The sequence below is a fragment of the Triturus cristatus genome, chromosome 4_1 (genome assembly GCF_964204655.1).
Source record: "Triturus cristatus chromosome 4_1, aTriCri1.1, whole genome shotgun sequence".
Classification (NCBI taxonomy): domain Eukaryota; kingdom Metazoa; phylum Chordata; class Amphibia; order Caudata; family Salamandridae; genus Triturus; species Triturus cristatus.
The window spans coordinates 292,751,674-292,776,823 of record NC_140585.1 but is presented as its reverse complement, the minus strand read 5'-3'; the positions used below and the strand labels follow the sequence as shown (position 1 = coordinate 292,776,823).

At 45.6% G+C, this 25,150-nt stretch overlaps 1 protein-coding gene across 4 annotated transcripts in view; it reads right to left on the bottom strand.

Moving 5' to 3' along the window:
- The window catches only part of USP18 (ubiquitin specific peptidase 18), a 183,354-nt gene that overhangs the window by 130,537 nt on the left and 27,667 nt on the right, over positions 1 to 25,150 (bottom strand). For 3 of the 4 annotated variants that reach the window (XM_085652111.1, XM_085652114.1, XM_085652113.1), the window contains exon 2: positions 8,549 to 8,654. The gene's annotated coding sequence lies outside the window, so the exon portion shown is untranslated. Of the gene's footprint in view, positions 1 to 8,548; positions 8,671 to 25,150 lie in introns of all 4 variants that reach the window. The other variant, XM_085652112.1, reaches the window with a different exon arrangement.

The following is a 25,150-nucleotide window of genomic DNA, read 5'->3' as shown; positions in this document are numbered from 1 at the left end:
GAATAAGAAAGAAAGAGGTATGTCAGTGATGCAAGCAGCTGTGCAATTTAAAGATAATGAGGAGGAACAAATGAATGAGCAATTACATAGACGGCGCAAACTAGGGATTGATAAATGTTACCCTGTTTTGTCACCCCTTGTGCAAGATGAGACAAAAGAGAAAGATTCCCTAATGTCCCATTTGCTAAGTTCGCCACCCTCGTATGCGCAAAATGCCACCGCACCTCCACAGCTTGTAAATGTGCAGCCTCCAGTAAATATCCCGCAAGCCTTCCCGCAGCTGCCAGCTCCTCTTCAGCTGGCTCCTACCCCTGCAGTGCAGCCCTCTCAAGGGCCGCCAGTTTTGTTACCTGTTACCCCCGCGCTTCCTGCGACTTTGCCTAGCACGCCAGCGGCTTCCCCTGGCGCTCCTTCTTACACTACCCAGGTACCTGTATCTGAATCTGTTTTTCTTCCCTCTGTCTATCCCCCCGTTGTCGCTTCAACTTCTCCTTCAGCACGACAACGACTAGCTAATGTAGTGACTACTTTAATGTCGCCTCTCTTTGGGTCATCTAGTGCGACCCCTGGTTTACAACGTAAGCAATTGCGCAGTCAGCTGCCTGATCCTGAAGAGAAAAAGGTATTAGATCATATGGCGCGTAGGTGGATTATTTTTTCTTCACTCTATGAGGTGGAGTCAGTTGTTGACGTTTTTCACCAATGGGATGCCCCGAAACAGAGGTATGTGTTCGAGAAAATGTGTGAAATCCTCTGTGAGGAATTGGATGATCATGGTAGAGATCCAAACCCACAGGAGTTATGTCGAGTGAGCTTCGATTTTGGAAAAGGCACGATTGTGGGCCCCGATGTGGATAAAGCAGTTGCGACCTTATTATCTTTGAGGAATGATGATTACCAGCAGTCGTTGTTTGAGCAGGATTTCCCTGTGGGGAAGAAAGTAAAAGCACGCCAATATCCAATGCGTGAGGTTCCTCCAGTTTGGAGACCTGGTGATTTAGCTGCTAACCCACCTGTTCAGCCATATTTTCAGCGTGTTTGGGTGCATGTCCCATGGAAGCGATCTGAGGTGTTAGCGCTTAAGCAGACATTGCCTGACCCCCGTAAAAACCCTACCGGTTATTATAAGGAGTTATCACAAACTGCAGAATCATGTGTAATGAATTTGGCTGACATAGATATGTTGTTTGGGAATGTTGTTCCACAGCCTTTATGGGGATCCATTCGTAATGTAGATCACGCTGCAGAATTGGGTAACACATGGGCTAATATCATTGCTGCAGATGCTGGCCAAGTTGGTGGCGCGAAACCTGATCCTTTGGTAGCCGAACTCCCTGGTCGAATTATTACCTACATGAAAACTATAATGCCTGCGATGCGCGTCAATTGGGATAAACTATCCGCATGTAAGCAGAAGAAAGATGAGACAGTGTCTGATTTCTTCACCAGGTTTGAAGAAACGTTTATCGACCACAGTGGTCAAGACATGAGCACTGAAGGTGGCCAACGGTTATTTGTTGATAAGTTTGTGCAGAATCTACTTCCTGAGCAATGTAAGAAATTAAAAGATTCAGAAAGTTCTTGGGCTGTTTCCTCTTCAGCGCAAATACTGGCTACTGCACAGTATTATGAAAATAGAGATAAAGACGAAAAAGATAGAACAGATAAGAAAACGAAAGAACTGAAGACAAAGGTCCTCTTACAGCAGGCCTATCCGCCACGTGGAATGCTCCCCAGAACGCGCGTCCTCTTCCGCCTCCAAATACAATAAATAGCTTTGATCAGCAAGCCAACGCGACTGGTTATACAGCTCAGTACTACAATAATGATTATTATGCAGAAGACGACAATGTAGAAGATAATGATTACTAGGACAGCCGTAGACAGAGAGAGGGAGTTGTTTCAGTGCCAGTGGATCAGAGCGGACCTTATGTTAAAGTGACTACAGCAAATGTAACGGAGCCCTTTCTGCTGGATACTGGTGCTGCAAAGAGTTCAATCAAGCATTCAAAACTTCCTGGCGCGCCTTTGTCTGGCGAAATAAATGTTTCAGTAGGTTTTTCTGGCGCCCCAGTTAGGAACCCGATTTCTAGTCCTATGTCTCTTTCTGTTGGACCTTGCGAGCTAAAAGCACCTCTCATCCTAACAACAGGTTGTGGTGAGAATTTGTTAGGATTAGATTTGCTAAAAAGATTGCATGCGACGCTGTATTGTTCTCCCTCAGGAGTACAACTTACATTAGGTAAGAAAGTGATTTCCCCGATGTATTTGTCTAAAAATGCAATGCCACCTGAATTGTTATCCCTTCCGGATGTCCTTTGGGCTACTGGTCCCAATGATGTGGGTCTCTTGGAAATACCGCCATATGGTGGTAACTTTAAAGGCCAATGTCAGATTGCCACGTATTCCCCAGTATAAGATCTCCAATGAAGGTCAGAAAGCGTTGTTAGAAATTGTCAGCGATTTGATTAAAAAGGGTGTAATTGAAGAGACAAGAGGCAACGTTTGCAATAGTCCTGTTTTACCTGTCTTAAAACGAACGGACCCTTCACAGCCACCTGTTTACAGATTTGTGATTGATCTTAGAGAGGTTAATAAGATTGTTGTGCCACAGTTTCCAGTTGTCCCTGATATAACTGCCTTGTTAACTATGATTCCAGCCTCCGCTGCATGGTTCTCAGTGATCGATTTAAAGAATGCTTTCTTTAGCATCCCAATTGCAGAGGAGAGCAGAGACATTTTTGGCTTTAGTTTAGGAGGTCGCAGCTTCCGCTTTAAACGCGCTCCTCAGGGCTACGGTGAAAGCCCATCAATATACAGCCAAGCTTTGAAAGCGCAGCTTGATGCACTTGTTTTACCTAGTGGCGCTATCCTCATTCAGTACGTTGACGATTTGCTAATCGCCGCGGATACTGAAAAGATTTGCAAAGAAGCTACATTGTCATTGTTGCGTCATTTGTCTGCCTTTCATCACAAAGTGTCTCTCTCAAAATTGCAATATTGTCGACAAGAAGTGACCTACTTAGGTCATCTCTTATCGAAGGAGGGAAGGAAACTGACCCCAGAAAGAATTCAAGCCATTGCACAGTTGAGTGTGCCAAGAACACAGAGAGAAGTGCGTGCTTTCTTGGGCATTACTTCATACTGTAGGCATTGGATTCCTAATTTTTCCTTGTTGGCAAAACCTTTGTTAGCATTAACATGCAAAGACACACCGAATCCTATCCCATGGTCTGAAGAGTGTCAGAAAAGTTTTTGGGAATTGCGTAATGCATTATGTTCAGCTCCTGTGTTGGGTACCCCTGACTACAGCAAGCCTTTTACATTGTATGTTCACGAGAAAGATGGTTGTGCGTTATCAGTGTTAACACAGCCTTTTGGCGACAGACCGCGTCCATGCGCATATTTTTCATCAACCTTGGACCCTGTAGCGAGGGCATTGCCAAGTTGTCTGAGAGCCACAGCTGCCGCAGCTATGTCTATTCGACAGTCTGCTGGACTAGTAATGGATAATACATTGATTGTTATGGTTCCGCATGCTGTGGACACATTGTTAAACAGGACCAAGACGCAGCACTTAACTAGTGCGCGATTATCTGGATATGAGCTGACACTGTTAGCAAATCACATACACATAAAGAGATGCAACACGTTGAATCCAGCTACATTATTGCCAATTCCAGCAGACCTAGATGAGATTGAGCAACATGATTGTCTGTTCAGAACAGAAGAAGAGACGAAAGGGAGAGTAGATCTTAAAGATACTCCCCTGACTGAGTGTGATGGTACTTTATGGGTGGATGGTTCGTGTTTCAAGCTCCCGAATGGTGATACGACTGCTGCATATGCTATCACTACTTTGCACACGATTGTGGAAACTGCACGTGTGCCACAAAATTCGGCTCAAGCAGCAGAATTGATTGCCCTTACAAGAGCATGCGTGTTGTCTGAAGGAATGAGAGTGAACATATATACGGATAGCCAGTACGCCTTTGGAGTGGCTCACAGTTTTGGGCGATTATGGAAGGAACGTGGGTTCCTGACTTCGCATGGAGCTAAGATTCAGAATGGCAAGTTGGTGAATGATCTCCTTGAATCACTGACCCTACCGTTGCAAGTTGCGATTATGAAATGCAGTGCGCACAAGAAAATCACTGATGATGTTGGTCGTGGTAATGCGTTTGCTGATGAAGTCGCGAAAGAAACAGCAAAAGATGTAAAGACTCGAATGTATGTTGCAGGCCCTGCAAGATGGGTTGGTGATGTTGGAATGTGTGAAAACACAATAGAAAGTGTAAAGTCCCTTCAAGCTGAAGCCACAGAGAAAGAGTTGAGCAAGTGGAGAGAAATTATGGGTAAGTTGGATGAGAATGGTTGTTGGGTTGATCTGTCAGAACATAGACGATGGTTGTTACCCGACGCATATGTGCTTCCAGTAGTTGCTATGGCACATGGAATGGCACATATCAGTACGAAAGGAATTTGTAAGTTATTGGCTCCAGTATGGCAGAATGCTGGAATTCCCAAGTGTGCAGAGAATGTGGTCAAGAATTGTATGGTATGCTTGAAGTACAACCCTGGTAGGGGAACCCCAACTCCAGCTGGTCATTTTGCGCCTCCATCATATCCATTTGAAGTTTTGCAGCTAGATTTTATTCACATGGAAAGGTGCAACAACCTGAAATATGTATTGGTGGTTGTTTGCGCTTTTTCAAAATGGATAGAGGCCTATCCCCTAAAAGATAATACTGCTCTATCCACAGCCAAAGCCCTTGTGAAAGAATTTTTCCCTAGGTTTGGAATGCCAAGAATGGTGTGGAGTGATAATGGGAGTGAGTTTGTGGGTAAAGTGATGAAGAATGTGTGTGAGGGACTAGGTATAAAGCAAAAGTTCCACGCTGCAAATCACCCCCAATCAGCTGGATTAGTAGAACGCTACAACGGCGCTCTAAAACTTAAATTGGCCAAAATCCAGGCGAGCACCGGTCTTAAATGGCCTGATGCTCTGCCTTTAGCACTCCTATCCACAAGAATGACCGTGCACTCACGAGTGGGACTTAGTCCTTATGAGGTAGTTTTTGGCCGCCCGGCCAATGTATGGGGTGTGCCAAGACCTACAAAATTCAGTGAAATCGAGCATCCAGTACTGCTTGATTACTTGTATGATTTGACGGTTAAACTGCGTGTTTTACACCAACAGGTGCATGATACTCTCCCTCCGGCCTCTGAGGTTCCAGGACACCCTATCTGCCCTGGCACGTGGGTCTTGGTGAAAAATTTTCAGCGCAAGAGCAACGATGAGCCTCGTTGGATCGGCCCCCATCTCGTACTACTGTCTACAAGATCAGCTGTTCGAGTAAAGGGGAAGAAGAACTGGATCCACGGCGCCCACGTGAAGAGCATCCCTTTGCCTCTGCCGTATGACCAGTGGGTCCAGGAGGGTATCGCAGACTCTGAAACAGACACTGTATCTCGTTTTGTGCCGTTCAGTGATGCACGCATAAAAGACACAACTTCAGCACAGGAAAGTGACGATATTTTGCAAGAAGCTGTGCCACCGTCAATTCGATTGGACACTACAGAGCCTGAACTCTTGTTTCAAGATCAAACAGTACCTGGCCGTCTCCACTACAATCTGAGACCAAGGCCTATGGACAAATAAATATTCTTTTCCTCACCTTTTTGTTTTTGATACCATAGCTCTCCCATCTGAAGGACTTTCTTGATTTTTGTTTTTCGAACCACCATCCGGGTTCAGCCGCAGGGTCGCGGTGCCAAGACTTTGGGGTACAGGCCGGAGACGTTAGGTCAACGGTTCTGGTTGGTCTAGGGCATTCCCTGGACTGACAGGCGTACTCCTTAGCAGAAGAAACTCACCCGCCGCGAGCGGCACGATTAGAGGATGGAGTTTTTTAAGATGGAGAGGCTCGCTGAGGAAATGAACTTTAAAGCAAGAATATGTAAAATATTGAAAAGCAAACGTTTTGTGTTTTTATGCCTGTTTATACTATGTAGTATGGTAGTGTTTACTGTAGGATTTGTATTCTTCTCCTCTCAAGAGCCCATTGCACCCACTGTACAGCCTATACCTCCTCCTACTGTCTCCTCACACTCTTTTCACCCTCTGCCTGAACATGAACAAGCCAGACGATCAGAATTTGTAAACAACTTGTTTATTCAGCTCCTGCACCAGCACCAACTAGTCATGAATACAACCAATTGCTGGGTGTGTGGTTTAGTGCCACATACCATTAATAAGGGTATTCCTTATCTAGTGCTGCCGTTTAGTTACAATGGATCGTCATGGGCATTCCAGACCATGTTTCTCTTTGCACTAGATGCCTACTCCCCGCGACAACCGCGTTCCATCAGACCTAGCACAAATAATAAAGCTTTAATGAAAGAAGTTGCCGATATGAGCAGAGATATCGATGCATACTCATCTATTCCCAAAGAAGAGTTGAGAGCTTATGTAGGGTGGAACGCGACGGGGTATAGTATTAGTCTGGGTGAAAGACAGTGAAAAATCTCATCCCCAATCTGGGTCGTACCCCACATAGGTCGGTTCTGTTTGCAAGGTAATGGTCAGAATCCGAGAGCTCAACTGGGAAGAAGTGACTGTACTGAAACGTACACTTTTCCGTCACAGTTTTCCCCTGCGTTTCTGGCTGCCAAGGGTACATATTTTATCTGCAATGACCGAGCATATACCTGGTTGCCCCCTGATTTCTCGGGCACATGTTATATTGCAAATCTGCTACCGCCAACATTTACTGCTGCCTCTGACTATCACAAGACCAGAGTTGTGAGAGGCGTGATTAGTAAGGAGGATACTGCCGGTCAGGAAGCGGGAGACTTCTTTTTGGGTTTCTTGCCGTTTTGGGGACCTATGGTCAATAGTAGGAACCTGAGACAACTGACTCGTGTGGTTGAATCCACTGTTAATGTTACGGCTGGTGCCCTTGGTAATTTGATAGCTGAGCTCCAAGCGGATCGCCTCATGACTTTGCAGAACCGCATGGTTCTAGACGTTATACTTGCAGACCGCGGTGGGGTATGTAAGGTCATCCAAACTAGTTGTTGCATTTTCATACCAGACAACGCTCCAACAGTTTATCAAGCCATCTCCAAACTACATAAAATATTTGAGTCCATACATGTGGATAAAGGAGATTGGTCACTGGTGGGGTGGTTCTGGGAACTGATATCTGCCTGGGGTTGGAAGATTCTGATGGTCATTGGAATGATCTTAGCCATCCTTTTCCTGTTCTGTCTGTGCATACAGTGTGCTCCTGCGATATGTGGCCTCTGTGCTACATTATGTGTAAGGAAACCTGTATCGAGGGACGAGCTAAGTAATAGGATGATGCTACAGTAACATCTCCATGACTTCGTGAATATTGACCTAGACTCGGATTGAAATGAGTATAGTTATTGCCTATGTAAGGGCAAAAGGAGGGTCTGTCGTACTTTGCAATTTGGGACCGCGTAGGAGGCAGGGCCCTACCCCTGTCTATCCAGGTATTAGTGAACCGCGAATGGTTAATGCGGTATGTACAAGTGCTTTGTATAACGTTTTAGCTATGAATGCACTGTGTATACGCTATTATACATCACTATGTGGGTTCCATCTTAGAGCGGTGGCCATCCTATGGTTGGCTAGGCTACATAGCATGGAGCAAATACGAGCCTTTTAGAGCACATGTGTTTTCCTTTGACTTCTCTGTGACCTGGGCAGCTTGGCTCCGCTGCCCCAGGTCAGTCCGGTCTCATGAGTCCCCCGTCCTCTGGCCACCTGTGATTAGCATCAGGGCTTGACACACCATAAAGCCTTTTCATCCTACACGAGCCTCCAGCTAATCTCTTTCACACCTGACTGTTCCTGCTTTATGGCTTGTTTTCCAAACAGGAGATGCTCATGTTTATTGGGGCCTATCGATATCTGATGTGGGATCTGAGCCTTGCTGGGTAAATAATTGCGGGCTGGCTTAACTGGAATGTGGGATGGTCATCATGACTCTGCCTTTTCGTTTGTAATGTATACTTTCTATGGCCATATCGTAAACCTAGGAATGTGTGCCTGAAGCATGATATTTTGTATTTAAGGAGAAGCCCGTTTCTATGATTTTCAGCAGTCTCCTGAGAACATACACGCTGTTGTACTTCTAGGATACCTGTAATTGGTCTGCAGCCAATAAACTGATCTTTGACTTCACCCAGAAGACTCTGTGTTTCTGTAGGTCTGAAACAGGAAGAACCCAGAAGTCATAGGGTGTGTTCCCCTGCACCGCTGGGCTTAAAATACCCAGTACTTCAGATCTAAGGCTATATTATACTATCACTGCTGAGGAAGAAATTCACTGATTGATTCTCCGCTACATTCAGCACTTTCTTCACAAATGGGAGGATTTTCTGTTCCTGCCAAACTCTAAATCATGCCATCAGACACCACATTTACTCCCACATTCTGCAGTCTTTTGTGCAAATTGCAATATAATCAATACATTCTGCCACAACTTTTCAAGATATAGAAAATCCAGATACTGACCGTCAGACCGGGTGACTATGCTGCTCTCGTTTACTGTGTACTCAAGAGTGCTTTCTGTTGGCTCAGAACCGAGTCCATATCCTAAACCAGGGGTTGTCAACCTTTTCTGTAATAAAAGCTACCTTAGATCAATGAAAATAACAGTGAGCTATCAATATTGTTAGTGTTGTAATAGTGACCACATCAGATGAGATTACATTAGTGAGCACAATATGCCAGATTACTAACAGTGATCACCTTAGTACATCAGGCAGGATTGCCAGCAGTAAAAAAAAGCTTTGTCGATTTGTAAATAAGTGGATAATACACAACAGCCATGGGAATAAGGTAATAGTAGGTATAAACACCCACCTCATGACTATAGCAGCATGAAGTGCTTGGTCAGCAGATCCACCATATGTGGTGACACCATGAAACTCAAAGGCATTTCAATGATTTACTTCATATTCAACACCGTTATAACACTTAACAACACTTAATGACAAAGACAACGCTTTGAATATAGGAACACAGCAATTACCTACGCTGACAACATATATGACATAAAAAGCTGGTATTCACCAGAAAATGCTTAAATTCATGTTTGGGTAGACAAACATTAAAATCCGCTGCATCACTTTCATGGTAAATCCTGTGCATTTGTTGGCCCTCCCCATGGTGAAGCCCCATAATGATAGTGCTCATCCTCACTTTAATCTTTCCTTCTTCAGCCCGACTTTTAGTGGAGCCCCTAGCACTTGACGTTCCTCACACATCATTTGCACCTCAGCCCGGAGCCCTCTTGGTTGTCTACAGCAGAGTTCTCCAAAGGAGGTCCTGGAGGGCCGGATCCATGCCAGATTTTTAAGTTAACTACATTTATCTAAATGAGGATATGTTAAACATCTGGCATGGATCCGGCCCTCCAGGACCAACTTCGGAGAACCCTGGTCTAGAGCACTCAAGCTTCGGCACAGAACTCTTGTAGTTGTGCACAGTGAATTTGCAGCTCAGAACAGAGCACTTGTGTTGTACACTCTTTCCATTATGATCACTGCAGGTTAGCAGATGGCTCTTTGTTTCGTGGCTGAATGTTTGACGGGCCATGCAGGTCAACAAGATGGTGGTTACCATCCATTGGTGTCCCAGGCTCCAGTCTATGTTCAAAACTTAGCTCTCATTACACCACCTTAGTTGCTTTTTGAGCTTCTCTGTTATGGTCAGGTGTTTACATCCCAACTCCAGAAGCTCTAAGCGCCTGTTTTGTAAGCATCATATTACTGTTCCAATTAGATCAAATTATGTTAGCTTAAGTGCTGCAAATCCTAGTCCTGCCTTACTACCTTCATCTGAATAACTCCAGTCTGAAAACTCCATCTAGCAATAAGTACTTGTACTACAACCATATGGTTGCTTCTAAAGATGTTTATGCCTTTCAGTTTTTTCCTCAAGCAGCTATTGGCATTACTATCCGGAGGGTTTCAATTAAGCAAACCCAAAAAGTTCACCCTTAATTTTTCACCTTAAGACGAGGTGAAGAATCAACTTCTACAATACGCTTTTGACACCTCGTCTGACCCAATTCAATTAATTTGTAAGTACTGAGACAGCACTCTGTGGCCGATGAGGTTGACACTGTTCACACAAGTGATAGCATGTTTAGGTCATATGGGTAGATCATGCCAAACCTCTTATTTGGCTGGTTCAGCGCTGGCATTTCTGAATATTTCTTACCATGGCTTGCTTCCTTTCTCTGCATTTGTACTAAATAGCTGAAGCTGGACAGGCACTTTTCTGGTCCTCTGATATCTATGTGTGGTGGGACTGAAGGACTTTCCACTGTGATGTTTGTAGTTTACTGCACAAGTCTGGACCTCTCCTTGTCACCATCTGGATGTACGGTCTCTTGTATCATTCATGTAGACATGATACATAACTTTACTTGCTGTCCAGTGCTGTCTCTCATTAACTCTGTTCTCTCCAAGAATGTCTACTTGCCATTGGAGCTTGGATGGTTCCAAAGATAAAGTGGAAACTCTTGCTGAGTGATAAAACTAAGATCAATACAGAATTACCTCATTTTGAACCAGTTATTGGAAACATAAAGCAAGTCTGAGATCCTTCAGTAGACATCTGTTGCTGTGATCACATTGAAACAAGGAGTGGGCTGTAAGGTTATGCATGGGTCATCACCAACTGTCTACGTTTCTAATGCTTGCTGTGCGACACTACATCTAAATTAGCAATATCTGTCACCACTCTGGAGAAGTCAAAGTATGGCACTGCTATGACCAAAGCTACATGTTATGTCCTATATACAGTTTACAGTAGGCATGCTAGTCTGCATGCGTCAAGGTCAGATCACATTCCGGCTCCCTCTTAGCCTCCCTTTAAGCTGATGACATAATGTTATTTGTCAGAGATCCAGAGACCAACTTACCACCCTTGCATCGTGAGATAGCTTGCTTCGGAACACACTCTGGGCTCACGATTTATTGGAATAAACCTGAAATCTTCCCCTTAACAGATGCCACAACCACTTGTCCCTTGAAATGTCCTTTAAAGTGGTGCACTGACCCACCCAAATACCTTAGTATTTATCTCCATCATCACAGCTCTGAGGTTGTTCGCCTGAACTACTGCCCCTCAATAGACAGATTAGCATATTAAGTGCATCAATGGATTAAACATCCCACTATCCATGGCGGGCAGTATAGCAATCATAAAGATGGTGGTACTACCCCGTTTTTTTATACTTTCTTCCTTAACATTCCCATAGTTTTGACTACCGTTTTATTTTACACTTTACGAGGCATGGTGACACAATGGGTATGGGCCAGGATGCAACCCAGAGTCAATCGGCAGACCTTAATTTTACCATATGAACGTGGAGGATTTGACGTCCCTGATCTTTACCTCTATTATTTAGTCGCAGAAGCACTGGTTTCATCACGATGCACGCCTGAAGCCGGAATGGTCACAGACCCACCCATACCCACTCTCCACAATAATGCCACAGGGCTGGCTAGACTTGAAAGTATCAGAGCGCTTTACATGAGGAGGAATCATTATTTCAGAACATGGTTACAAAGTTACATCAGTTACTGGAGCGTAGTTACAGGAATTACATGAGTACAAAAGCATAGCATAACATGAAGAAAAAATAGGCAAGGGGAGAGAAGATTAGGGGAGAGAGGGAAGGAATGAGGAAGGTAGACGGAGAATAATGGAGGGAAGAGGAGGGGGAGGGTGTAGGAGGCACAACAGGGAGACGAGGAAGAACAGTGTCCGACGTTTGGCTGGGTAGGTGACGGCCGAGGGGTGAACCAGAGCCAAACTCCTCTATAGCTGTGTGGGACAGCTCCACCGGTCATCAGCCAAAGGTTGCTCGGGCACCGCAGTACATACAGAAAGGTTATAGTTTCCGCCTAGGGGGGCATAGTCCAAAAGTTCCATCGAGTGCGCCGGTCACAGTGTACGGTGCTGTGCTCCCAGCGGTAATGGGATAAAAACCCAGGCCTCCGCTGTGTGAGACTCCCTCGTCGCTGTGGACTCTCTCAGAGGGGTCTCTAAGACTCCAGGACATAAATGCTGGACCCCTCCCCAACAAGGGGAGAAGGAGTGCTTTGCTAAGGGGCCCACTCATGGTGGCCATATTAGAAAATTATAGTCCCGGCAAAATTCACCTATGTCGATAACACCTCAATTTCAAAGAGCTCCTGTCCTCCTGCACGCAGTTATGCAAGCGTATTGTTTATTGATGTTTATATAGCGCTGGCTAGACCCGGAGGTATCAGAGCGCTTTACATAAGGAACAACAGCAAGTTACAGGTACAATAATTTAAGCGTTTTTTCACAGAAATTTCAAAGTAAGTGACAAACCATAAGAGGCAGAGAAGGAAAGGGGGGACAAGAATATGAGTCTAAGAATAGGTGAGAGGGGGGAAGGGAACCTGAGGGGGGATGGAGTAAAGGCAGTCCAGCAAAAAGAGAAAAACGTTCGACACAAAAGTCAAGGTATCAGAGCGCTTAACATAAGGAACAGAAATAGCGGGTTACAAGGTACAATAATTTAAAAACATTAGTTGCACGGTTTTAACAAAGTGAGTGGAAAAATCATTGGGGGAGAGACGGTAGAGGGGGACAAGAGTAGTGTTCTGGGAGAGGGTGAGGGGAGAGGAGGGAACCAGGGGGGATGGAGTTAACACAGACCAGAAAGAGGGAGAAAAACGTTTGAGGATCGTCAAAGAAAGACCGGAGGAAAGGGAGAAAGGACAGAGGTCAAACAAGATGTAGAGGTTGTTTCTTTGGTTTCCTGTTCAGGACCACCAAGGAAACCCTGGTGGTCCTGAACAGGAAACACGTATGGTGGAGCGTCCACCGTAAGTTAGGCGGACGGTCCGATGTACATCTCATGATGGTCCAGTGTTAGACAGACTGTCTGTCAAATGTTTTTGCCAGTGGAATCAGTGGAGGCTTCACCATTAGAAACATGGTGCTTCCCCCAACTCTAAAAAGAAAAGAACTGGGGGACCACAATTTTGGCAGACAGGATATCGAACCCGTTACTGATGGATGTTTCTCATCTACCAAACTTTAAATAAGGCCCTAAGTGTTCCGGTCATCAATGCTGAGGGTCCTATCCCTTATGAGGGCAATTATATACCATTCTCCCTCATCTAAATGTGGATGAAACACAATTCTCCAACATATGTATTAGATGTACAGAACAGTTGGCAAAAGTGAGCACGGTCCATAAGTCGATTTTACATTCCTTTTGAAGGTGAATGATATGAAATCCATACGGCAGGTGCCAGTCACACGCTATTTAAAGGAGTATCAGCATAAGAGGTTGACAGAACGTATATCTTCTGAGGCCCTGCAAGAAGGACGAAGAAGCTGCACCAGCTGAAACAAAAGTCGATAAGTAGGGGGTTCCCAAGATGGGATGCATACATCGGTGACGATGACACCTTCACGGCAGGAAAGAGTACCTACTCTTGGAAAGGAGCTTTTGAAGTCAACACCAGTCCACCTGAAGATCCTGCAAATAATGACTTGGAGATTTTAAGGGCTACACCCACCAAGATTTTGGGCCTGATTCCCAAAGATAACTCCCATTTTTGAGTAATTTACACTTTGGAGTCAGCTTACAACATTTTGGTATTCAAACTCTAGGTGTAAATTTACTACAAAAGTCTATGTTGCATGTCTCCATACTTTGTGTAAAGCAATTGGCTTACTCTTGTATGGGTGGGTGATGTCCCTCCCTCATCGCATCCCGTTTTGTAGTAAGTCTGCCCTTTTTTCCACCTATTCCATCCAGTCACTCCCACATTTACTACTAAAATGTATATTTATGTGTGTGAAGTTTCCACAGTTGCGGCTAAGAACCCCGCACACATTAGTATAGGGTATCGTGGAAGTGTAAACTCTGCACATAGTTTGTGAATAGCACTTTGTAGCACATTTTGTAATACTACAAAACACATTATAAACTGCAGTTTGTGATCCAGGCCCTACATGAGGATCTAAGCTTCCTCTTGAATGATTGCATGGGTGTATTTGTCATCAGGAATCCGGTAAAGTCCAGGCACCGTTACTTATGATTGTACCATAACATGTTTACTGCAGAGTATTGTTAAACATCACCACACTCCGTCTCTTCAGTGATTATTTAGTATCAAATCTAGAAGGACACTATTTGCCATTTTTTTTTGCAATAGACATAGGCAGTCAGTAAATCTTTATTGTAGGATTACCTAAAATCATTTACAAAAAGTAATGTAAATTACGACATAAAAACAGAATCAAATATAAAACTAGGTAATTGAGTCCTATTCAAAAATCATTTAAGAAATCTTGTTGAGATTGTGTTAAAACCTCATTTAAAAAAAATATATATAAATGTATGAGGCCCAGGCAATGCTGGCAACCTATCTATCTATATACGATGTAAAACATAGATTATGAATATAAAATCAACTAATGGGGAATATAAAAGCCCAAACGGGGTTACCAGCATTAAGAAATGCTAGGACCCAGTATTGTGGGAGCAACAAAGAGCTCAAAGGGATGTTTTTGTGGCCAAACATAATGAGCCATCACCGGGCATGCAAAAAACCATGGAGTGCATAGGCATACAGTTTTATGCCATGAACAGGCATGCATAAGATCGTAGAGTGCGTTGGCATGCATCAAAAAATTGCAGGGGATTACTCCAGGGTTGCGTTGAGGCTTTCGTACATGCTGCTCTAGGATACACAAGCAAGCATGGAAAATGAATCGAGTAATGCTGGAGCATCCAAGTGCCATGGAGTGCGGAATGTGTGCGTGCAGCCTTACGCTACCGCCATCCTAGGGTGCCGGATTAGTGCAAACAAGCCTGTGGTGCAAGTGAAAACGCAGGCCTCCTCCCAAGACGATTTACGATAGTGAGTTTAATAATAAGATGCAGGAAAGGTGCATAAATCTGTATGGTGCCTATTAGTGCAAAACACTGAATGTAGACTCATACCCACGCACAGTCCCTCGAGGTGCAAGCTTTATACATACCAATGTGCACCTAGAGGTCCTACAGTGCCAAAGCGTGTGAAGTGCCCCCCGTAAAGTGTTTCTACAACAATAAACGATCAGCAGCGTGATCTCTGCAGTCTTTTATCTTTGATTCATGGGATGTTCGTAGAATCCTTCCTGCTTCCGCGTAGAACCTGCCAATTCGTGCAAGAGCCATTGGCACTGCAGTTGTGTAGATAAACGTTAACGTCTCTTTGCATGTTCTCGTGCCATATTGCGGACACATCGTTGTGAGATATAGTCGCCTCTGGCGCAACAGCAACAGACAAGGTGCTCGGCTGATCCTGTTTGGTATTGGCCCAAGCAGCATTCCCTTTTTCCTGGCAATGTATTTTTCCAGTGGCCTCTATAATCTCAAATTGGCAATGTTATGAGCCTGGTCCTCAGAATGTTCTGTAAGGCTTGCCTTTCCAGCCCTGCTTTCAGGTATGGTTGGCATGCTGTAACTTCATGTGAGTGGGCAAGGCCCTCGGCACTGTGGCTATATCTGATTCGTTCGAGATCCTTCTCCCTTGAAATGCGCTTGCCCTGTGTGTTTGGCAGTCTTTTTAAGCTGGCAGCTGTTAAAGATGTGTCAGTTATAATTTATAAGGGCAGGCCCAAAGACTCATTGGCCATGGCCAGGTACCTAGCCCAACGACTTTTGTTGTCCTGGAAAATTGCTTTTAATTCTTCCCTAATTGTGCCAGGACCCACCTAGGTCACGCGATGGCGGAGTTTGACTATGTCTTTTTTGCATTCAATGTCCATGGTTAAAATATTAAATTCTAACCGGATCAATTTGTGCCATGTTGAATTTAGGAGTTTGAATCTCTTTCTGAAAGCCGCTATATGCAGACGCTCCAATTTTTCGGTTAACTGTCCCGGAAAGGCAAGATGTTCGTAGCTTAGTTTTGGAATTCGTTTCGCCCGCATGACTCGTCGAATGCCCTCTGCGGAATGGCTTTGGAGCTTGTGATGTAATTTACATAGTCCATGTGTGACTTTGGCCACCTTGGCTTCCAGGACCTTGGCCTGCAGGGTTGATCTGCCAGTGTCTGAGAATTGTATACCAAGATAGCTGTGGCTATCCTTAACGGGCCAAGGTCCCCATTCCAGCAGTCGCTTTTTTGGTTTATGGCCAAATACCTGAAACTTCATTTTTGTGGCATTAGCTTGGATGTTGTTCTCTGAGTTGTATAAATGTAATATTTCCAGTGCCCTTTTCATGACAGTTCTGGTATGGTCCATTAGTACCAGATCTTCCGCATACTGCATGATAGGGAGTCTAAGGTGGCCTACTTTGGGCAAAAAGATGTTAGCTTTCAATAGCGCCTCTCCTAAGTCCGCGGTTTATAGATTAAACAGAGTGGGAGCAATCACACCGCCGTTTTAACCCTTTGTTCATGTAAATCCTGGTTGTTACGTGTGTCTGTGTGAGCTTGGTATGGACCCATGCGCCAGTATGGAGCATCATAATGGCCGCCAGAAGTTTCCTTGGGATACCCCACTTAGCGTGTTTTGCCCAAAGTATGTTACGGTTGATGCTGTCAAAAGCAGCACTATAATCAACAAAACAAGCATAAAGTGGTGGAGAGGCGACCTCTGTGGCCCTGGTTACCAAATATGACAAGGCAATAACGTTGTCCATGGTGGATGAGCTGGGCCGGAATCCCGTCTGATATTGAGGTATGATGTGATTTTCATTTATCCAGGCCTCTAGCTCTTTCGGGAGCGCTTTTGCGAATGCCTTCCCATCATCATCCAACAGGGCAATCAGCCTGTAGTTCTCCGGCCTGGAGGTGTCTCCTTTTAGGTCTCGCCTAGCGACACAGCGCATGCGCTGCTCGCCTTGGCGAGATCTATTGTCGTCGACTTGGTTGCCGAAGGGGGACAGGACATGTGGATGCGTGTGGAAGACAGGAGATGTGCACGCGTACGGCTTGGGGGGTTATCACAACTCCTGCTCACACCATAAGCGAGCACATCTCCTGTCCGGGCGCGGCGCGCTTACGTCAGCTGCTTCCATTTACCAGCTTGTGAACAGACAGCATTCCACTCGTCGCTGCTTGTTACTATGTTTTTCAAGTTATGCGTTGTACACTGTTTTTGCAATGCAGGAAGAAACCACACACACGCAGATGAACTCGCTTGGCAGCGCTTCCAGAACTCTTGACCGCTGCCGCAATGTCTCTGAGCCGCAGGAACTGGTCTGCCTCTCCAGGTAAGAGACCCGCTGTTAATGCTTAACTCTTGCGTAGACCCCCTCCTCCTCGTCTTGGACGAGCCCGGGGGCATGGTGTGGAGGTGGGGGCAGGTGGATTATATATGGGCGAAGGAGGGGGAGGGCGGAGGGGCATAGTTGATAGCAGCGCTGTAGGTGTGCAGTTCATTTACCCGGAAAATAGTTAATTTCTGAGAGGCTGTGTGGCTCAGAAGTTTTATACTCTGTTGTTGTTCTATATGTCAGAGAACTTCCAAAGTTCAATGTATAAGGGCGTGTGTCATGCACGGGAGAGACGGTAGCTCCACGCATGAATGAGCTGTTTGTGTTCGGATTTATTTTTGTGGAGCAGCACTGAGACTGCTTAACGATCTGGGCATGGGGCTGGTTTCAGTGAACGGGAACAAGGGCAGGCAGAAGGCGAACAGTGCAAAGGAGCAAAGCAGTGAATCTGCTATATACAGTACAGCGACGCCTGGTATTCAGTGTGTGCCTAGAGTAATCAATGTGTGCCTGGAGTAATCAATGTGTGCCTGGAGTAATCAATGTGTGCCTGGAGTAATCAATGTGTGCCTGGAGTAATCAATGCGCACCTAGAGTAATCAATGTGCACCTAGAGTAATCAATGTGTGCCTAACTTTTGAGGCACATTTGAATGTCCTTGGGGTGAGGCAGATGTCTAATCGCGGGAAGTATGGCAGCGCTGAGGTACCTAAGGTGCTTTTGTAGAGTGCACTCTGCAAACCGACCAACACCCGTGTTTCTGCTCACTGCCGTCCATGGGAGCCTTGGGGAGGATGCAGGTGTTACAACTGGAGCATTTCAATCACTTTCTGAAGTGAAGAAGTTTGAATCCAAATGAGTTTGGAAAAGATTTAATGCAGCAAAATAAAATTGGTGGGAGAGTCCGAGATCACACCAGTTCTCCTGGGAGAGGTCACTCACAAGAGCAGCATGTGACTGGTTTCTTATCAACAGAGCCATGCGGAGTGCCTGACTGCACCTGTACAGAACACTGCAGGGGAAACAGATTCGTAGACGTCCTTGGGGAGATGCACAGAAATGACTGTGGCTCAAGAGGAGAGGTGGAGGCATGCAGTCAGGTTCACATCTTGATTGGGTCATTTCTTCTCACCCTTGAGGAATGCAGTGGCCTTTGCGGTAACATGTTGTCTATTGGTCCTCGGCTCACCAGCAGGCAAAATAATCTTTGATCTATACTTCAAGCAAACTGTTCTTGCAATGCTCTGTCTTTCTCCCATTGTTCTTCTTCTCTGTTTCTCAGGCTGCACTCTGTCCCTTGTTGCACGTTTTACCAGTTGTAACATGTATTTCCTTTACTCTACGTGTCTCTCAATCCTCCTCAGTTCCCTCTCAAACTTTTCTCTCTTTTTGAATTACTTCCCAGTTCTTACAAGTGTCACTGTCATCCCCCCTTTCTCTATCATTCTTCTCAGAGGTGTCACATCTCTTGTTTTCTCTCAAGCTTCTCCCAGTCCTCTTATTTCCCCTTTTCGTTGACCACATGTTGTCCCTCTTGCTTTACTCCTCTTTGTACGTCTGGTTACCTTTCTCTCACTATAACACACAGTCCAACATCTCTTTGGAGAGTCTTGTTTCTCATCATTAACTGTTTTATTATTTCTTTCTTGCTCAATGACTCTTTTTTTATCAAAACAATATCTACAAATTATTTCTCTTTCTCCTGCCCTCTCTTTCTTGTCTTCCCTTGTATCTGTAGCTCTAACTTCTTCCCTCTTCTTCCTCCCTTATGATCTTTACAATATGTCATTTTCTCTGTCTAACGAGTAATTCTTTCTATCCCTTTCTCAATATCTAAGCAGACTACATATTTTCCCTGCCTTACACTTTTTCTCTATCCACGTTTACCCCTCTCTCTTCCTTCACTCACCTTCCACAATCTCCATCTCTATGATTTATTGCAAATCTTTCATTCTCTCACAAGTATAGATCTCTTTATGACACATCACTCACCGTCTACTCCGTGATGCTTCTTTTCTCGCCTCCTTTTGCTCTATTTGTACTCTTTCATTCTTTTTTGCCATCTCTTCAAGAACAAGACCTTTCTGGCATCTCTCTCTCTCTCAATTACAGCAACCTGTCTCATTCATTCTCTTTAGAACTCCCTTCCTATGCATGTTGAAATGACTGGTATGGCTCTCCATCACTTTCTCTTTCACTCTGTTCCTCTCTATTTGGATCTTTTCCTCTCTGTGCGCCTTTTTATTTGTTTCCCCAAACCTACTGTAAGAGTGCCAAGTCATTCTTAGGTCGAGCCTGGGCAGCGCATGAGCTGCTCTGCGAAGCATTCTGTATTCAGGTATGGACTTGAAGCTCTGCCCAATCTCCACCCATATTTTTCATTGGCTTGTGTCATTGTCCACTGTAAACTGTGGCTTTTCATTTGTCAGTAGGCTTAGTAGTCCCTCTTTAGTACTGCCTTATCTCATTTTGTAACCTCCCATGAGGACATCCCCTGTTACATATGTTGTTACTCGGAAGGCTTTAATTACAGCCTCCAAGCACTATTTTCTCAAATAGCTTTGTCCTGCATGCTCTTGAAGGCAGGACACGTTCTCTTTTAAAAAAAATCTTCATAGCACGGCGCCGAACTCATTTGTAATGCAATAGGTCTCGCATTTGCGAGAGTTTAAGTTATTAGCATTAAAAATGACAAATGTCTTTTATTTATCTGTTTTAAAAACAAACCCTAAATAAAAAGGCATTGTCATTTACAATGTCAATAGCTCAAACTCTCGTAAATGCAAGACATATTGCATTGCAAATGCTTGTTATAAATAGGGTGCAAGATGGAGCCTTTTCATGAGTCTGGTACAGCTGATATGTTGTAGCATTGGTTGAACAGGCTGGGCATGTGGGCAGCCCAGAATTCCCGATCTTCGTTGAAGATGCTGCCTGGTAGACCATTGGGTCCAGGAGCCCCATCCTTCCGAATACCCTTCAGGATGATTAGGGATTCCTTTTTAGTTATGATGGTGTGTATTTCCTCCTGTTCCTGTAGGTGGTTTCCCACTGTCTCCATGGTAGTGTCCGAGATTTTATCTAAGTCATCGCAGAGCTTTGTTGCGTTGGCTGCCCATTCTTTGGCAGGTACGACATTCTCTGTGTGGGTTCCACCATTGAGGCCGTTGACGTAGCTCCAGAATTCCCTAGTCTTGTTAGGCGCTAATAGAGTATATATGTTTCCATTTCTCCTCTATATGAGTTTGCTTCAGCTGCGAAGTGATTTAATTGTGCGATTTTCTAGATATTTCAGGTTGTTTTTCATCCGTGCACACTTCTTTCTCCTGTACTGTGACTCTGCCTGGCGACACCTCTTTTTGCGGTCATTGAATTATTTGTTATCACGGAGGTAGACGGACCTTTTTCCTAAAGGTTTGCCTTTCTGGTTGAGTTGCTTTTGCACACTCAGAGCTTTAAATAGTGAATAGGTTTTCTTCTGTCAACTGTGGTTACCAAAACTGTTTACCATCTTGTGTGCTAAGATATGAGAAAATATCTATTGGGATAAAACTTAATACAACAGTTTCTCTGGTATTCACATAGGTGGGTTTGCCTCTTCTGTGAGTTCAGACAGCTAATATTTATCTGTAAACCCTGTGTAAGGTAAGTCCTTCAATGGCTACTGTTCTGTGAAACCCCAAGTCACAGATTCCCTTAGTATACTAACATGCTCCTGTTGTGGTGATAAATCTTCCAATTCTTACTCGGCGTAAGATTATCTGCATTGCAAACTGTTTCAGAAACCACTTTGCAGGCGCATAGGCAGTGATGGATATCTAACAGCTCGATTTTGAGTTTGGCCAGTGGATTTTAAGTCCACTATATGGTGACTTACTACCTCTGCAAAGTCGGTGGTGGAATATCTGTCATATTTTGGGTTATCTTCCATGGAGGCAAAGATTTATCCAAGAAAATGAGAAGGGTCACATTTGTGTGGCAAACCCAGGAATGGTCATCGATTCTGGCGGATAGTCTTGTGATACTGTCTAATACAGTCTGGCTTTTTATGTCCAGCCACCTTGAAAGATCACAGGTTGACATAGACGTTCTGAAGGTATGAAACTCTGGAGCACATCAGATTATGTTTTTAGCATAACATGAAAATGGAATATTTCATGAGTGCTCCCTTAGAACTGCCTGTAAAGTCCATTATTTTTTAGCTTGATTGTTTGAAAAAATATACTGTAGAAAAGCACTCTTGGTCGACCCTTATTTTTTTTTTAATAAAACTTCTTTGGAAGGATGCTCTAAATCCCTCTTGTAGAGAGGGGTTTGGCAGAGACTTCCAGATTGTGACTAGAATTAAAAGCATTTTCAGGATTGATTTGCAGTACCCTCCTGCTCTAATGCTCTCATCCTCATAGTTTCCAGAGAATGGATCTAATCAGTGTTTCCTAGACCAAAAACTTCCATTGTAAGCAGCAATAAATTAGAGACATAGGGCCACATGCATCAACGAGAAAACTGGTCGCAAACAGGCAGATTAGCAGAATCTGCCCCTTTGCGACCGGTATTTTTGCATTTGGGATGCATCATCCCAAATGCAAAAATCGCAATTTAAGGAATCTCTAAATAGCGATTCCTTAAATTGCGATTGCATTTAAGGAATCCCAAATTGAGATTCCTTAAATGCAATGCATTAAAGTTAAAAAATTAGCGATTTCGTTAATAGGGGGAGCAAATTACCATGAAGTTGAACTTCATGGTAATTTGCAAAAACTTTGAAAAATGCACTTTTGTGCATTTTTCAAAGTTTCATGTTGCGCACACACATGCCCTTAGAGCATGTGTGCGTGCAACATATGTGCACAGATCAATTTCAGGGGTGCAATAGGGTGTCATTTTGACACCCTTGCACCCTTGAAATTGCATGAGCAATTTGCGAGTACCTACTGGTACTCGCAATTTGCTCATGCAATCTCCAATTCATTCCTATGGGCCTGGACGCCCATAGGAATGATTGGGACGGCATTCCTTAATTGCGACTCGCAATTTGCGAGTCGCAATTAAAGAATTTGTAGGAATCGCTATTTTTATAGCGATTCCTACAGGCATAGGCTTTTGCAATTCCTTAATTGCGATTCCTTAAAAATTGCAATTTAGGAATCGCAAAAGTCTTTGTTGATGCATGTGCCAGATAATTTGGCATTCCTTGTGTGTCTCCACCTTCAAAGGGGAACGAGCACATGAAGAAGAAAGGTTTAAGAGCAGTAAGAAAGAAATATTATAAAGGGATTCTGGACCACAAAAAGTCCAATTATGCCTGTCTGCAGTTCCATGTTCCTGAGCTTGAGAGGCATGTAGAGGAATTGTCCAGTGGATGATTGTTTATGAATTTCAGGGACCCCTTCTCATTTTTAGCATCTGCAGTGCCCTGAACTCTGCCCTGTATGTTTTTTGGTCCAGAGACATCTGAGCAGACTCCCTATATCCTAGATACTGCAGGCTCACCCAACTTTACTCACTTTACCAGGAAGCCCAGCAAATGAGGTAAAAATGAAACCAGGGGGGGTGGCGTGGCCAAGAGGTCAGACATGGCGGACGCTCTGTAGACGAGCTCCGTGGGCTCGGCCGATATTCTGCACATTATCCTGGTCATTGGCGCGCACTTGCCTTCTCCAACCCTCCCGCAGCCCACCAGGGTCTTCCGGGAGTTGCCAGGAGCCCACGCCGGGAGGATTGCTGCCCGGGATCTGGTGACCGGCCCCCTGCCGCAGTCTGTGGCGGCACAGCAGATGCTCGGGGCTGGCCTGCACTGGAGCCCTCGCGCCACCCCTGGAGCTTGAAGTGGAGGCGGGCACCTCCTGTATGCCCTAACTGCGGTTGGACGGCCGCGCCGCAGCAGGGACCTGCCGACTTGGCGCCTGCGTTGCCCTGCGACCCGGAGTGTTGGTGGTGCCCGGTCGGGGCATACTTGCTTCCCCAGGCTGGCGACCATCTTGGAGAGTCCTTCGTTGCGCTGCTGTCCGTGGCCGCCACCGGGTGACAATATATTGGAGGCGTAGACGGGACGAACACCGTGGCCCCCCCTGCAGAGTCCTGAATTTGCGCCCTGGCGGAGCACGTGTGGTGCACTGGATGCTGCATGGTAGGGCCTGGATTCGAGTAGGTGTGCCGACTGGCGACAGGGTCCGGCGCAAGTCCCAGGCAAAAAGCTGGTGAGTGCATTGGGCCCCATATTATCATCGGAGCGTGGGGGCTGTTGGCGGGGCCCATCTACGACCTTGACAGCGAGATTGGGGCTCCTCCCCTCGAAAATTCTCCCTGGGCCCTCGGCTGTCCCTTGCAACCACCCTCATTTCCAATACCAGCCAGGCTGTGCTCAACGTGCACGCTGGGGCCTGTGGTGGAGCGGTGGCCCAGATGCATGGTGTGCTTCAATTCGGAGCTCCGGGGGTGAGCAGCGCTGTGGGCTCCTCGGCCTGGCTGGGGCTCTCCGCTGGTGAATGCTCAAACTACGAGAGGATAAGTAGAGCCTTTTCAGTGATTTGCCGGAGGACATCCCGCGAGGAGCCCGTACACTGACTGGGTGGATGGGTGACACACATTAGGGGGCGCAGAGGTACCTGTGCGCAGAGGCGGCTGGATTAGTTCTGATGCGGCTTGTGTGCAGATTGCCTCGGGGCCTGTCTTCCCGCCAAATAGACACGGGACAAAGAGGTGGACGCCCTGTCGCGTGTTGACCGAAGCTGTGGGTCCAGAGCAGGATATACCTGGCATTGTCGTACTTTTCCATGCTGGGTCGACACCCCATTGTCACCATCACAATGATCAAGGACAAAGTATCGAAGCAGAGCACCCTGGATCGATATGCGGATCTAGGGGCCCACGCGCCTGAAACATTGAGCCAAGCCCCTGCGTGGCCAGATAATGCTGCTCTGATGGCTGCGATAACCCAGTCCCGTGAAGCCCTTGAGGTGAAAATTGGAGAGGTGGGATCTGATGTTGCCCTTATCTGTCAGGACTTGCGTAAAGCAGTGGATAGGATTACCGAGGCCGAAACTCGCATCTCAACTGTGGAAGATACAACGCGTTCCTCCAGTCCCCGGTAACCTCCCTTGAATCCATCCCGAAGGGGCTGGCAATCAGGGCGGAAGATGCTGAGGCCAGAGCTCGGGGAAACAACCTTAGTTTCGTAGGATTTCCAGAGGGCTGCAAAGGTAATAATATCGAACAGATCCCGGCAAAGTGGATCGCGAGCTGGATCCCCCAGACGTCCCTTTAGCAGTGTTTCATCCTTGAACGGGCGGACCAAGCCTTAATGCAAAAACTACCACCGGGGGCCCGATCACGGCCTGTAATTGCAAGACTTCTGAATTTTCATGTTTGCCACGCCATCCTCGCACAGGCTGGCCGGTAAACTCCACTTCGACTCTCACTACGTCCTAATATTTATGGACTATACGCGCATGGTGCAACAACGACGCCAATCCTTCACTGCTGCTAAAGCCCGATTGCGGGAACTCAAAATCCAATATGCGCTCCTTTTTCCGGCCAGATTGAGAGTCATTTACAAGTCACGCACCCATTTTTTTGACACTCCGGAGGAGGTCTTCGCTGAGAGACAGAGACACAGGCCACATACTCCACCACGATTCAAACCTGACTCGTTGTCCGGTGAGTCTGCACGACAGGCGGCCAGGCCAAAGATAAAAGCTACTCGCAGGTCACGCTCGAGATGCCGCTCCAAATCACGTAGTGCTTCTGCATCAAGAATACAGGAGACTCGGCGAACCCAGTCACCGACTTGACTCAAGCTTGGAGAACTCTCACTATTATGGCTGCAGCGCCAACTACAT